This window comes from Rhinolophus hipposideros (genome assembly GCF_964194185.1).
Source record: "Rhinolophus hipposideros genome assembly, chromosome: 6".
Lineage (NCBI taxonomy): Eukaryota > Metazoa > Chordata > Mammalia > Chiroptera > Rhinolophidae > Rhinolophus > Rhinolophus hipposideros.
The window spans coordinates 40,467,530-40,476,252 of NC_138052.1; positions in this window are offsets into that span (position 1 = coordinate 40,467,530).

Sequence of the window (8,723 nt, forward strand, 5' to 3'; positions counted from 1 at the left end):
GGGAGAGCGTGAAAGCACGTAATTCAGGACTTCCCCGCAGGGAGGTGAAGAGAAAGAGATGCCACCACCCCTTGGCTGGTGAATGCAGGCAGGTCCTGGCACCACCAGCGTGTAAGATTGCAAGGGACAGGTATAGAGATGAAGCTAAGGAGACATTTCCAGAGAGGTGTAACTGCAGAACCCCAAGATGAAGTGACCTCTTGTGGGGACAGAGTCCCAGAATGCAGTTCCAGGCTCTCGGCCTCATGTGGAAAGGCACTGGCTTGGGTAATAGATGGCCATCAGCTGTGGCTGGTTGGTCATCAGCTATAACCAGTTAGCCATTAGCCACAGATATAACTGCCATGGCTGAACTGCCAAGCGCGGACCGCAGTTAGCAAGGGGTTGGTTGGTTGTCAGAAAAGCAGATGGCAGATTGCGGCTTTTGCTTCCAGTGTCTCCAACCCAGCCGCCAGCAAGAATATGGTGGTATGACTCTCCTATCTGTGGCTCCATTGGTGTTCCTTTTTGGCCTCACCATATCCTGCATTCTTATGCCAGGAGCGGGACCAGAGACGCCACATGATACCTCTGCACCCTTTCTAGGTGCAAACATGACCTCCTGTGGGTTCCCAAGAAATAAAGCTTTCTTTGGGGAATATCTGGGTAGTTATGAAAAAGAGTCATGATAAACAGTGAACTTTTATGCCTCCTCTGTAGATTGTAGTATTGATTTGGCTTTGACCAGAGCCTGGTGACAGACGCAGAGGGTCTTGAACCACCAACTCGGTTTAGGAGGAAGCCAACATGGAAGGTTTCCTATCTCCCAGCATGTTAATTTCCCATATTCTTTAATATACAACTTTCCTTTAATAAAACAAAACAAAATCCCCAACAACTTATTTTTGACATAGCTGCCATTCTTTTCTTGGATTCAATACAGCGAGTTTTGGCTGAAGCAGCTAGGAACTTAATTAGCAACTAATGTACCAACTTGTAGTAAACATCAACATTTGTCTATGTCATGAAGGAAAAAAAGACACCCACACTGCAAAATGGCAGCTTCATTTTAGTACAGAAGCCACATAAACATGAGTCCTTCATGTTGCTGCTCAGGCATTCGGCAGCCCTGGGTGACTATGCGTGGTAGTATATATGCTTCATAAGGAGAACCTCATGGTCCAGAATTATGCTGAGGATGGAGGGGTCATTTAGGCTATCAAAAAGATATATTTAAGAAAAGTAATTTGTTAGCAACACACATGCAATGATTTTTGGAGAGGCCAGGAAACCTGGCCATGCTTTGGATGGTATAAAAGAAATACAGTCTTTGTGTTTACTGGAAGTATACAAAATATCCAAGTGAGCACTTTATAGCAAGTTTATTCTCTATATGATATAGCTAAGCCCTTTTCTTCCTTAAAGGACTGTAAATTTCTTGAAGGAAGAAAATATTTACACAGTAACCACTACAGTACAAACAGTAGACTCTTGATGATTTCCCACCTGAATAGCAACTAAAAGGGATGTAAATGTCTAACTGTTACATTGCTTGGTACACCTGAAACTAATAAAAATATTTACTAAATAACTACTATGTCACCAGCACTGCTCTAGGTACAGTTAGTAAAGTAGAACAAAGTTTCTACTATTATGCAGATCACATTCTAATGTGAGTGGGGAGACAGATAATAAATAATAATTAGAAAAACACAGTGGCCAGATGAAGATAAATACTATGAGAATAATGGTAAGATCTATTCCTAAGTATTTTATTATTTTTGATGCTATTGTAAAAGGGATCATTTTCTATCTTTTACGTTCAGGTAATTGGCTATTAGTGTATAGAAACACTACTGATTTTTGTGTGTTGATTTTGTATCCTGAAACTTTATTGTTGATTAGATCTAACATTTTTGTGTGTGTGTGTGTAGTCTTTATGATTTTCTACATATAAAATCATGTCATTTGCAAATAGAGACAGCTTTATTTCTCCCTGACTAATGCTGATTCCTTCCTCTCTCTCTCTCTGTCTCTCTCTCTCTCCTCTCTCACCTCTATCCTTTCTCTTGCCTCATTGCTCTGGCTAGGAGTTTAGAACTATGTTAAATAGGAATTGTGAGATCCAGATAATAATGCACATTATAGTTTTACTGGTTGACTTTCCAAATAGATGCCTTTTCCTAACCCTCACCATTACCATCACGTAATATCCATCAATCACAATTCATATTTACTCTCATGTGGGAATCACGACTGGATGAGGTTCAGTGATGAGGACTAAGCATAGGTGGAAATAAATGAGGGAAAACAGAAACAAACCTCTTTTTAGGAATCTACCATAATCTTGATATGACCCCTTCTGGAGAAAGGAGGTTGAGAAAACAAAAGCCAAGTCACCATCTCTCAAAATGTATCTTTTTTCTTTATCTATTTTCTTCCATTGTACTTTAGTTTATTTTCTGCTTTTTGTTTGAATAGACGTTTTCCTCTGTTAAGTTTCTCCTAATAGCTTTCATTTTCATCCTTCTCATTGTTTTCTAAACATAACTTTCTGTTTCCTTTCTCCTTTGAGGTAGGAAATCTTGGTGCTCTTTGTCTTCTTTCTAGACCTGCTTAGTCTTTTTAAACCGAAAGAAACATTTCAGTCTCTATCAATTTCAAAAGCCACCTTTTAGCATTTTCTTCTTTAACTAGTAAATCAGGGATATATTAGATAACAGATTCCCACTGTTAGCCAACTTTTCATCTGAGTTTTCTACAATTAAGAAGTAGTATTAATAATAGCTGCCACTGCTTTGATAAACCAGAACTACAATTTAATGGCCACACATATCAGTAATGCCTTTTCCAAAGAAAATGACAATAAATTTAGTTTAGTGAGGAAATCATTCTAGAATTATTATTGTTTCTTCATTTCTTTTCTAATTGTGTCAATAAAGAGTCTACTCTGTGTAATTGAAAGTTAGATGCCCCCTAACCTAGCAGTATAGAGCTGTGGTTAAGCACAGACTCTGAGTTCAGGATGGCGGATTCATATGTCAGCACTACCTATCAATTCTGTGTCATCTTGGGGAAACCACGTCAGATTTCTCAGGTGTAAAATGAGAATGATAGCAGTACCATATCATAAGGTCGTTCGAAGAATGGACAGTAAAACACTTAGCACCAGGCCTGGCATATTATATTTGCCCTATAAATATCTACCAGCATTCTAAGCAAACAATGAATAAGAGATGGTGCTAGCTCTCAAAGAATGCACACTTTAGAGAAGAAATAAATTACTTGTATACATAAACACTATATAGTAACCAGCTATGTAACTGAGGTTTTACAAAGGATCTCCTTTTGCAAGAAACAGACATCAATATGCTGATTTAGCAGAAAAGTTTATTAAAAGGATACTGTTATGGCTTTATATCTCAAAAACATAAGTAGGTACAAAATAGAAAAGGAAATTCTGGCTAAGTTTACTAGATCATGATACTCATTTCTTAATAACTTCCACCAATTCAGTTATAAAGTTCTGGTTTTACATATGAACACTGAAAAGCTTTTTCTACATAAACAATTTTGGCAAAAAGAAAATAAGAAATCTGGCGTCGGTGGAAAATTTTCCAAATATCCATTTTTCAAAATGCTTCCACCATAGCGTAAGTCCTTTCTAAAACAGTTACATGCACATGCTTTTGTTCAAACAGTACCTTTGTCTCAGAAGCATTGACTGGCTGTGCTTCTTTTATTTTATTTTAAAATAAATGCTTAAGAGCAACCACGGTCAAATGCAATTAGAGTGTGATTGTCTTTTTGTTGAAATCGTGGTTGAAATTAAACTGAGTGACACTTTAGAGTTAGCTGTCTCAGCCTATGTCCATTCTGACTGAGTGGTAACTGTTCTAATTGCTTAATACCAACCCCATACAATTAGTTAAATATTTTTATTTCACCTCTGCTCATGTTATAACTGACAAAGTTTGAAAGTAGGAGTGCTGTAGAAAGAGTGATTGAAATCAACTATTGAGATAAATTGAACTAAACTTTTGAATTGCCAAAAATAATAAAGCATTGTCTATTACAAAATATTTTTATTATTAATTCACTAGATTATATAAATTACATTTTAAAATCTTCTTTAATCTTCATCTGGTATCTTTTTAATTTTTATTGTATTATATGATGTTATGATAGCTGTACATGTAAATAGTTTCTAAATAAATAGGTATATAGTTATTTAGGTTCATGTTCAAATATTTTTACTGCTAGGAATCAAGAACAAACTACTGGAAGCCCACAGCTCTAGAAAGCCTTCCAAAGGCTAGAGATTGTGATGACTAATAAGAATGGAAGAGAAAGACGTGTACGTAAAAGGAGAGAAAATTCTAGAAAGAGAAGGCCAATTCAGCATTTAGATCTGAGAAACACTAGAACATGTCAAATTACAGGTATTACGCATTATTGCTTTATGACAAATGTCAGTATACTAAGTTAGCACTTGGAACCTGAATATATTTCCTGTCCTATTAGCAGACACGTTGTCCAGAGATTTTTTCTTAAATAAAATATTTGAATAAAACTTATTTTTTATTTTAAAAATAGTTTATGTTCACTGTAGAAATGTCAGGGAGGAAATCATTTAATATTGAAGAAGATTTATGAGTTACTTATAATCCCATCATCCAGATAGGCAGTTTTAATATTTTAAGTATATTTCCTATCTATATTTTATTGTGTGAATACATACACACATTTGATATTTGTTCAACAGAGAGTGAGCTGAGATGGTCTCAACTTTGAGCAGGAGATCTCCAAGGAAGAGTTCTCCGTAGGAGGATCATGTAAATAAGTCAAGCCAAGAAAGAACCTGAGAGATTCCTCATGGCAGGGATGGCCAGGATGTTTGGGTAGTAATGCCTAATATTGAATAGCAAGTTCATCCCTGTTGTTGCACTTGCTATACTGACCTTTCTTAGTAACAGATCTTTCATAAAAGTCTGCCAGTATAGCAGCCTTGTGTTGTGATGCTTTGGCTAATAAAAGAGAGGCAGTGGCCCCATGTGGTGAAGCAGAACTGCTCAGAAAGAAAATGTATCTGTAGAAAGTGAGACAGGGTGCATGCACTGAGAACTGGGGAGACAATGAGAGCATAAGTCCTCTAAGAATCCTCAAACATCTTAGGAACCGTGTCAAGCTTACCATGTTCTGTGGGATGGAAAGGGCCTTCACAGTAGGCATGCTTTCAGCTGCAAGGCAAGCTGTCTGGCTAAATGTGGCCCAGCCAGAGGGATTGATTTTTCTCATTTACCATGGAGAGCCAGTGATTCATTGAGCTCAGAATTCTGGAATGTGTCCTGTAATTTTCTTGGTTTTTCTCTCATGGTTGCAAAATGGCTACCACAGCTCCAAACATCATTTCTTTCTCCAACTTCAGTTAAAAGTTGATTGTAGGGCGTGAGAGCCTAGCGTTTCTCCCATTTACGTCTTCTTAGCAGTGAGGGGGAAAAATGTTGCAGGAGTCCTCCAGCAGAATTTCTCATATATCTCATTGTCTCGAAATGGGTTGTGCCCACCTCCCTAAAGTAAAGTGCTATCTTCTCAAAACAATTTAAAAATCTCATTTCTAATAGTAAGGCATTGTCACAGGATCTCAAGCCATTTTATTTAGATATTAAAATATAAAGATGACTGAGGCAAGGCTAGAAATCTTGTTTTCCAGTTGTTTTTTCTATCTGAGCACACTCATTGCCCTGAAGAGCATCCCCAATAGGAAGTACCAAAGCAGCCATTCGGTTCCTTGCTGTGGCAGCAAAGCACGCTGGGAAATTTTCTCAAGCCTAGTTGCATATTAGACTCACATGGAGAGATGTATGCAGCTATCCATTGCATCAGAATCCCCTCAACTGGAAATTTAGTGTCAGTTATTTTTTCCTTTCAATTCCACTTGTGATCCCAACTCTTCAATCACAGCTGCAAACTAGAAACTAGAGCCTTCGCTAACTAACCTAGGGTCAATTCAGAATATGGTTGAGTCTCATTATTTGTGGCAGTTATGTTCTATTGTCGTGAGCACTGAATTAGAGAACACTGAACCTCTGCTCCTGAGGAAAAACAGAGTTAGGCTCCTGCGAGCCTCTGGTCACAACATTTGTAAAACCAGTCAACCTTACTTTTGTGTATGTTTCTGTTTAAAGACACCTCATTTAATACATCTTGTTGATTTATTAACACTGAACTCACAGTTAACTACACTGTAACATACCTGTATGAAGCTTGTCTAACACATTTTCTCTGTGTGGCACATTGCAGATTTCCTGCGCTTAGAAACACTAGATAACACCTCAGGAGTCTTCACATTTAAACAGTGGAATCACCAACAAAAAACACAAAATTGCAAATAATTGGCAGTAAATACACCATGAATAGGATGCTTGTTTACAGTCTGAGAGCTGAACAGGAAGGCAGAGTATCCTCTTGTTCGACCTCCCTCTTGTTCGACCTCAGCTGGGAACATGCGTGTCAGACAACTCACATTTTTCACTGCTCTTTACATATCCAATGACTGGGAAAGCATGGAAAATAATAATTTTGGGGTTACAGATAAATTTTAGTGAATGGGTGAATAGTTCCTGGTGTAACCAGGAAATTTTTGAAAACTTGTTTGTGCTTTGTAGACATATTCCTGAGTCATTTGTACTAAACTGAGTTGGTAATCAGTTTAGCTAAAGCTATGATATAAATAAACATACGTTTTCAGCAATTTAGTAAAAGTGATGTAATTTGGAATGTTCATCTGCCAAATCCATTGACCGAGGCATTGGCAGGTGTTTGCTTAGAACAAATGAAACCTATTATGCATCGTGGAAAATGTACGAGATTTGACAATGAAGTTTGCAAACTCATCCTAGAAAAGGTGCTACATACCTCATTGCTAAATATCAGTACAGTCACCTATGAAGTACTCCCCTTGGGAAGCTATGCACCGACGCCACTGCCTAGTCCACCCTTCAAAGCATTTCTGGAACTCTTTTTCTGGAATGGCCATCAGAGCTGTCATCGTATTACACTTGATGTCCTGAATGTCATCAAAATGTCTTCCTTTCAATATTTCCTTTATCTTCGGGTAAAGAAAGCAGACACTGGGGGCCAGATCAGGTGAGTAGGGAGGGTGTTCCAATACACTTATTTGTTTACTGGCTAAAAACTCCCTCACAGACAGTGCCGTGTGAGCTGGTGCATTGTTGTGATGCAAGAGGAATGAATTGGTAGTGAAAAGTTCAGGTCATCTAACTTTTTCATACACCCTTTTCATCACTTCCAAATAGTAAACTTGGTTAACTGTTTGTCCAGTTGGTATAAATTCATAATGAATAATCCCTCTGATATTAAAAAAGGTTAGCAACATCATTGCAACAAGTTCGCAAACTTAAGTGCCGGACCTCATATATACCCAACCAATAACACTATGAGTTGTGGCTACTTCATCAGTTTCTCATGGAACCAAATATTAGAAAAGTTGGGCAAGTTCTGGAACCAGTATACCATATTGTTGAGAGAGGGAAAGGGACTGCAATTACATTATACTGCTATTGTTATAATTGAAAAAATACATGAGTAAAATCATTAAGTGAATGAAAGGGTGACATTCTGATTTAGTGAGACTGCAAATTTTACCACATTGTATTTTTTAAAGTATACTAAATTTTATAATTTAAATTTATAATTAAAAGTAAATGCATTTAAATCTTATATGTTACATTTATTTTAAAAATAGTTTTATAAAATATTGCCTGATTACTCCTAAAAGAATTTTTTCTTCTCTGAATTTCTGATTAGAATGTGTGTGTATATGTGTGTTGCATTTTCATGTCTATATACATATTTGTTTTGAGGGGGTATAGATTTAGCAGTCCTAGGGGAACATACTCAGTCCTTCCCAATGCTTAGAACTGGTACAAAATCTTAGAATTTACTTAGTACAGATGGTTTCATTTCATTGATTCTATCTCCCTCAAATGCAATAAAAACCTCAAGAAGGACATATTTTACTATGAGGAAGTTTTTTTTTTTTAATTATAGAATCATCCAAATTACTTTATTACTACAAATAATCTACTTTAAAATACTTCAAGATGAAGGATTTATGATTTTAATACATGCATGAATGTAAATAAGGCTGCAAGCATTGTCTGTGAGTGAAATCTGATTTTATACATATCAGAAATGTTTCGTTTTTCAGGAATAGACTGCATATGTATACATACACCTGCTACATGTTGTTAATTAGGAATTAAGGATACTATTAACATTTACTATATGTGGACCACCACAGTGAACTGTAGAGAAAACCTGAGCTGCTTCACAGGCATTCTGAAAGCTAACCCAGATTCTCAGGGGAAGGGGCAAGCCCTACCTGGGCTCGTTTTCTTCCCTGAAACTTCCACAACACAGTGTCTCCTGCGAGGAGCCGGCAGACACAAAGCAGCCTCGGCCAGTCCTAGACATTCAGCTGGATCCACTCCATCCTTAGAAAGGTACGGAGTGGGGAAGCCTTCCTTGGCTTTTTCCCTGGCTTCTCCCTGTCACCAGCTGAGGATGGTGTTGCCTCTGCTGCCACCTTGTGGAGTTTTTACTATCAGATCTTAACTATGTCAAAGGGATGGGGCTGGTTTTCACTGAGTAAAATTGCAGTTATGTACAATTATAGATTTTTTGAAAGATAACAGGAAAGGGAAGTGATCTATATTTTC